This window comes from Ictalurus punctatus, chromosome 12 (genome assembly GCF_001660625.3).
Source record: "Ictalurus punctatus breed USDA103 chromosome 12, Coco_2.0, whole genome shotgun sequence".
NCBI classification, from domain to species: domain Eukaryota; kingdom Metazoa; phylum Chordata; class Actinopteri; order Siluriformes; family Ictaluridae; genus Ictalurus; species Ictalurus punctatus.
The window spans coordinates 25,813,744-25,822,358 of record NC_030427.2 but is presented as its reverse complement, the minus strand read 5'-3'; positions in this window follow the sequence as shown (position 1 = coordinate 25,822,358).

Below are 8,615 nucleotides of genomic sequence, written 5' to 3'. Positions count from 1 at the left end.
AGCAGAGCATCTATACAGCACATACAGAATGGAAAAAATGGGGGTTCTATAGATGGGAAGTAGATGAATGTTGTTCTGCATTTTCTCAGTGTGGAAGACATACAATATTTCCATTATACAGTGCTTGTCTTAACTCTGTTTCTGGCAGCCTGAAATTCCCAGGGGTGTGTGAACAAGTTCAAGTTGCAAAAAAAACAAAAAACAAAAAAAAAACAACAACACGAATCCAGCCCTGCACAACGATAAAGTCGAGCTGCCTGATTGTAATGATACAGCCTGCTGGATTCAAGGTACAAGTCAATTCTCTATGAATGTTGACATAATCATACAGTCTAAAAATGATTAAATAATCAACACACTTTTTGTGTTATCATTATTTAAACACATTTTGTCTCATGTTACATTTGTGTAAAATGGGGGGGGACTACTACAACATGTGGTAAACCATTTTCTAGTCACTATGAGAACTGCTGCTAATCTAATTAGCAAACCTTTGACCTACTCCCTACATCTAAATCTGATGTAGGTTTACTGATTATCATGTACCATGCATGGAGACAAGACTTAACATGAAGTCCATTATGGATGTTAACCTGACTTAGCTAGCTAGAATAAGGAACTTCAGCTAAACCTCATAATTACATTTACATTTATGGCCTTTGGCAGACACCCTTATCCAGAGCGACTTACGTATATCATTTATACAACTGAGCAGTTGAGGGTTAAGGACCTTGCTCAAGGGCCCAGCAGTGGCAGCTTGGTGGTGCTGGGATTTGAACTCATGACCTTCCGGTCAGAAATACACTGAATTGAACTACACGTTCATTTATCATATCTGATAAAGATGATGTATTTATGTTAAAAAAATCAATTGGCATCAGAACCCGTTTAGGAGTGTCACAGCAACGGGGGTGAAAACGTATGCATTTACATGTTTTACATTTTGTCCTTGTAAATAATTTTGCACACTATGTGTAGATTCATGACCTATAATCCCGATTAAGTTCATTTCAGTTCCAGGCTATACCACTACAAAATATGGAAAGGTTCATGGGGGATAAATACTTATGCAAGCCATGGTATTTATCTGTCTGTAGGCTGTATGTAGGACAAAGCCTGTTTTGTTGTCTATTTTGGCATTTGATCAGTTACAGAAACAATTTAAGCCCAGCTACACACACAAAACACACATACATACACACACACACACACACACACACACACACACACACACACACACACACACACACGAGTAGGATTCAGCAGTGAGCAGAAGTGATGCAGACGCACTGAAGAATCTGGTCACTGGAATGATTCACTGAAACATACAGTGAGCACAGAGGAATTGCTCGCCTGCCAACACATTACACCTCATAACAGCTGATGCATATTCGACTCGTGTGCAGTGAACGGTCTCCGTCTACCGTTTGATTTTATTTAAATGCGAGAATGCAAAGCCATTAATAGAAATTAAGCAGAGTAAGTGAAGGGAGACGGCTGAGGGGAAATGGCTGTGGAAGATGAATAAGGCGGGCACAGAAGAGCGCCTCCACTGATTGGCATGGAAATGCTCTGTTTATGGTGAGCTAGCAAATTAATTCGGAATGTTGGCTGTATTGGAACGAGCCCAGAAAGTTGAGAAACTTTTTTTTTTTTTTTCCTGTTACTTGGAGGCAAAATACTGGAGAAACTCCAGTTAATGATGTAGGAAGGGAAGAACCAGCAAGCTTTTTTTGAGAGTGAACTAAAGCAAGTGCCTTAGTCTTAGCATTAAAACAAACAAGCAAACAAAATCTATTATCTTAGACACTTAGCATGTTAAACACTTATTGTGTTGAAAACTAGCACGTATCTTCTTAAAACACCTAAGCACTCATCTTGTTGAAAACCTAGCATGTTAAACACTCATCTTGTAAAAAATTAGCATGGTAAAACCTCACATTTTTAAAATTGTGTTAAGTTAGGATGTTAAATACTTACCACATTGAAAACTTAACATGTTAAACACTAATCTTTTTTTTTTTTTTTTTTGCATGTTAATCCTTAACCTTGTTAAAAAAAAAACCCAACTAGCATGTTAAATACTTGCCTTTTTAAAAACTAGCATCAAAACTTCACCAAATTGTTGGTTTCTTCTTTTGTGATGCTTTTCCAGGCTTTTACCGCAGCTTCTTTCGGTTGTTGTTTCTTTCGAGGCATTTCTCCATTCAGTCTCCTCTTCAGTAGGTGAAATGCTGTTCGAATGGGTTAAGATCTAGTGATTGACTTGACCAGTCTAAAACTTTCCACTTTCCCCCATGATGTCCTTTGTTGAGTTGTCAGTGTGTTTTGGATCGTTGTCTTGCTGCATGATGAAGTTCCTGATTAATTTGGATGCATTTCTCTGTAAATTGGCACACAAAAATGTTCCTGTAAACTTCTGAATTCATTCTGCTGCTCCCATCATGAGTTACATCATCAATAAAGGTTAGTGAGAATGTTCCAGAAGCAGGCATGCAAGCCCAAGCCATGACACTACCTCCACCATGTTTCACAGAGGAGCATGTATGTTTAGTGTCATGGGTAGATCCTTTCTTTCTCCACACTTTAATGGTGGTTAATCTTGGTTCCAGAACTTTTGTGGCTCATCTTTGCAATTTTTTTTATGATTCTTACTGCTGATGAGAGTTTTACATCTTGTGGTATGGTCTCTATATTTTCTGCTCTCGAGCAGGACATTCCAAATTGTTGTATTGGCTTTGCTCAATGTTTATGCAGTGCCTCTGATTGATTTTCCCCTCTTTTCTCAGTCTCGAAAATGCCTTGTTTTTCTCCCATAGACAGCTCTCTGATCTTCATGTTGGCTTATTTTTTTTTAACAACAAATGCACAGTCTTCACAGGTCAAACTGAAGACTAAAACCAAGAGGAGATGTTCGGAGCTATTTATTATTTAAACAATCAATCTAACAGGATGCACCTGGGTAACGAGAAACACCTGTCAGTCACATGTTCTAGTATTTTTACTCACCTACAAATTAGGTGGTCTGATACAAAATTTACAGGCTTGGGGAGTAACAGAATACATGTAATGGCGTTTAGTAATCAGGATACAAAAAAACTGGTAACTGTAATCTGTTACAGTTACGTCAAGAAACAAAGTAATCAGATTACAGGTACATTTTGTAAATATTTTGAATACTATCAGGATACTACAATTTTTTTCATTTAAAACTAAAGAAATTAATCTTTAGACATAACACAATATAGACAGCTGCTTGATTATAGTTCTAGTTCTCTTTTGCCAGTCGTGGCTCACATAAGCAACCTCCTGGTGCATGAGCAAATAAATTTTGTGCAAAGTTAATTTGGTAGAAATTAACACAAATTGTTATCTGAAATGCTTTTGTAAGGGTGACCATAAGTCCCCTTTTTCCAGGACATGTCCTCTTTTTCGGACATTAAAAAAAGCATGTAAATTTGAGAAAGTGTCCGGGATTCGGCTTTAGTTTCAGTATGACGGGCTTATGGTCTAATGTCTAATACTGCAACGTGTGCATATTTGCATTGCTTTAACCCCTCTCTTTAATTCCTGCCTTCTCGCACATTAATCGGTCGATTATAAAGGGCTTGCAGCAACTATTGGCCAAATTCCTGCCTTCACACGCGAAGGTTGTGTACGACGTCAAACAGTTGCTTGACAATATCAGCAAATGACAGCTGTCCTGAGTTGAAACAATGGCCATGGCCATATAAGGTCATTTTTTATTTCATGTTATCACATCGCTTTGTATTACTTCGTATTTCGAAGTTCGTGAATGATGGCAGAAGGAACACTCATGGCATCTGATGTTATATTTTATTCCATGGACAGTCAAAAGAATATAGGAAAAAAAATTTAAACATGGGCAGTGTGAAACCAATTTTATTTATATATATTTTATATATTTATGTGATGCTAATTAGTGTGTCTTTTTCAGTGTATTACAATCTGCACTCATATTAACACTGTTTTGAATACATCAGGAAACACCCCCCCCAATAAATAAATAAATAAATAAATAAATAAATAAATAAATAAATAAGTTAGCATGTTAAACACTAGCCTTGATAAAAAAAAAAAAAAAACTAGCATGTTAAACACTATCCATCTTAATAAAAATAGCATGTTAAACACTCACCTTTTGGGGGAAAAAACTAGCATGTTAAACACTCTCCATCTTAAAAAAATTGCATGTTAAACACTCTCTATCTTAAAAAAAAACAAAAAACTAGCATGTTAAACATTCACCATCTTAAAAAACTAGCATGTTAAACATTCACCATCTTAAAAACTAGCATGTTAAACACTCTCTATCTTAAAAACTAGCATGTTAAACATTCACCATCTTAAAAAACTAGCATGTTAAACATTCACCATCTTAAAAAACTAGCATGTTAAACACTCTATCTTAAAAAACTAGCATGTTAAACACTCACCTTGTGGAAAAACTAGCATGTTAAACACTCACCTTGTGGGGGGAAAAAACCTAGCATGTTAAACACTCTCTATTTTAAAAAACTAGCATGTTAAACACTCAACTTGTGGAAAAACTAGCAGGTTAAACACTCACCTTGTGTGTGTGTGTGTGTGTGTGGGGGCTAGCATGTTAAGCACTCACCTTGTTAAAAACATAATATGTTAAGCACTTATTGAAAACATGCTTTGCATGTTAAACATAGTATCTTGAACAACCCACAACTGCACACACTGACACCACATTCATGCGCAGTTCTCCTAACACACACTCACACTCCCAGACTCCACACACACACTGATTTTTTTTTATTGTTCACTTTATCAGCATCTGAGTGACTCCAGTGTTGTTCTTTCATCAGCGAGGTCAGTGCTACTGTTATAATGATGAAGAAGGACACTCTGCATTTTTCTATCATGTCCAGTGTCCCATGAAGCTCCTGGACGGCATCACATTCTCATTAACGGCGAGAGGCGCTGCCGACTGTGGGAGACGAGACGAGACTGCCCGCTCCATGTCACACAGATTCCACACTTGTCTCGCGCATGCTGAAAAATGAGCCGGCCCACAGTTAATGAGAGGAGCTGGTAATTTAGAGCCCTGCTAATGTGCTTATTGCCAATTAATCATCGCTAGCCGAGGTGTCAGGGAGATTACTGAAAGGGAACTGGATCCTCTGGCAGGACACTGAGCGAGTGGGACATGCTGAGAGAGAGGGACATGCTGCGAGAGCAGGACACACTGGAGCTCGAGTCTCTGTAGGGGGCAGCATCAAGCCATGGAGATGAATCCCTCAACAAGAAAGCGCTTTCACTCTTTTAGGCATCAATTTATTTTTGCAGCCATGAATTACATGAATTACAATTCAAATCAAAACAATGCGACGTGATGTGGAATTTTAATTTGTTCCTTACTATGAAATGACTAATTATCAGTGTCGTGTAATTTCAAAGTTCAGATTTCGCTCTTTCTTTCATGGAATAAGACTTTATGCTCGACTAATCTCGTTCAAGGCCTCTTTTCAGTGCTACATGTCTTTGTTGACTTTTGCTTACCGTTTTCTCCTGGATTCACATTCTTGGGTGCAGTTTCAATAGAGCTCGAGTCAACTTTGTTAGACGAGCTTTTGGAGGGAATCTATTTAACACAAATGTAGGTTTCATTCAGCATTGCATTCAGGTGAATTTGCCTTGGCAAGCTAAAGGGTAGATAAAGCGGCATGTAAATACAAACTATCAGATTTACAATACAATTGATATACACACTTTAATAGGAACACCTGCACACCTACATATACAGACATACAGACAAACGTAAAGAGCTTTAGTGCACGTCAAATATCAGAATGAGGAAAATGCGATTTCGATGACTATGATCGTGCCATGATTGCTGATGCCAGATGAGTTGTTTTCCATACTGTGTGAATGTGTGTGTGTGTGATTGTGCCTTGCGATGATGTCTGTGAAGTACCCTGGGATAGGCTCCATGCTCCTCATGACCCTACATTAGTTGCGTTCACATGGACAACAATAATCCACTCTTAATCCGATTAAGACCATACTCTAATTAAGAAACTACCATGTAAACAGCAATTTTTACTTACCTTAATCTAATTAAGGTCATAATTGAAGTAAGCAATAATCTAATTAAGACAGGAAGAGTACTCCTGTTTTAGTAGCATTATGGACATGTAGTAGTGACATGTAAACACCTTAATCACATTATGAACGTCGTGTGGGAGTTTTCACCGCATTTTGCGACAGGACACAATCACACATGGCAGTTTTACGTTTTACGGCGAACAAGAGACTTCGACTGCGTCCCAAATCGCATACTTTCCTACTATAGGCCTGTAGTGGGGAAAAATACATGTATCTCGGCTGCTATATAGACGGTAAGTACGCGATTTGGGACACACCCACCGCTTCAAGCAGTTGTCTATTAGCACGTATAGCATGACAAATAATTAACTGCACTTAAAGCGTTCGTAAAAAAAATAAATAAAAACACCCAAAACTGTATAACGAAGACGAACTGTATGTTGATGCGTGAAATTCTGGAGGGACATTGGACGGCGTGGGGCGGTGACGTAATGACGCGGGCTCTTAATCTAATTATGATCAATAACATGTAAAACGGGAACATGACAGGAGTATTCTAAAAGCGACTCATGTAAACACTTTAATCAGATTATTACCTTACTTAGATTAAGGTCAATAATTAGATTATTGCTGTCCATGTAAACGTAGTCATAGAATAAGCGGTACAGAAAATGGATGGAAGGATGGATGAATTTTCACACACACACACACACACACACACACACACACACACACACACACACACACACACACACACACACATACACACACACATACAAGTAGATGTTACACAAAATGCTTCAAAAAAACATCTGCCGAGCAGCAATTCTGTTGGCATAAACACCTTGTTAATGCGAGAGGTCAGAGGAGAATGGACAGGCTGGTTCAAACTGACAGTAACTCAAATAACCACTCTGTACATCTGTGGTGAGCAGAAAAGCATCTCAGAACACTCAAAATGTCAAACCTTGAGGCATGTGGGCTACAACAGCAGAAGATCACATCAGATTCCACTCCTGTCAGCCAAGAACAGGAACCTGAGGCTTTAGACCACACACCAAAATTGGACAGTTAAAAATCAGAAGAATGCAACACAATGATTTAGTCATTGACTGATTGCCTTGTGACTAATGTGTTGCTCTGCTGAATATCAGCACTTAATACTGCTCTTATTGTAGGACACTTCTGGTCACTGGGTGAAACTATCATCTCCTTTCACAGCTATGTCCTTGGATTTGAGCTTTCCTCATCTGTAAGTCAATCAGGATAAAAGAATTCGACCTAGATTTGATCAATGGAGTAGTTATAAGTAAAGATGCTGCCCAAGTGGTGTGAATAATGTGATTGCTTACGCAATAACCTTTAAAATTCTGGGACATCAGGTCAAAGAACATGACGTGTGCAATCATTTAAATAGCAGGTCAGCAGTACACAATTAACTGAAGCACCTAGTGCACTTCAAGAACTAAGTGCACTTCAGGCGGTTTATAGCACGTTTTTTAATCTGCATACCACATACACACACACAAACACACACAGCGTGATATAAAGGTACACTCTTAGAGGGACACTCTTAGAAAAGGTAGAAGGGTTTTTTGAGCTGTCCCTTTGAGGAAACTCTTGAAGAGTCTATGTAAAAGCCTAATGGAAAGTGTTTCCTTATCAAAAGGGGTTCCAAGTAGAACCATTTTTTAGAAGCTAAGAACCTTTAACTATCCAATGAACCATTAAAACACAGTTAAAGAAGCCTTTTATAACCCGAAGAGCGTATTTAAATAGTAAACTTTGTTTTAATAGTGATACAATGGACCTATTGGACTTGTGGCATTTACGCCTCTGTTGATCTTGTAACCATCCCATGAAGTTATACCAGTTCGGTATATATTAGATGGGGATATCTTCAAGAGAAAATATCAGGGTAATTAGGAAGCTAAACAATTATTTATATTCAAGTAGAAATATTAATGTATCCATTATATGTAACCATACCACAGTGAGGTTAAATTCTCAATTCTGATTGGTTAGACAATATTGATTAATCCAATAATCAGCAAAAATGTGGTGAAAGAAAATAATGATTATCCGAATGTAAAATTGTATGTAAGGAGTTTCCAGTGTCGGCATTGTGTAACAGCAGATACTGTATAAAGTTGTTCTTTTACTTCCATGTCAAATACACAGTGTTTACTGTATAGTGCAGGCCAGGATAAGTGTGTATATGTGTGTGTGTGTGTGTGTGTGTGTGTGAGGCTGTGTGAGAATCATCACTGTGGTCTCTTTACAAAGGGAGCAGGGAACAAACCTTCTTTATAGAAATGCAGACATGGAGAATGGTCTCATTCATTAATGAAATCTAAAGCTGATGAATGCAATGTGCAAATGTACATTCGATTCCTGTGACCTTATCAGACATGCACACACCACACGCAGGAACATTTTACGCTGTTTCACTTGACACACAGCACCACGGTACTGCTCATTCAGGACATTTTTGGTGCACTTGATAAATGTTTAGAGCT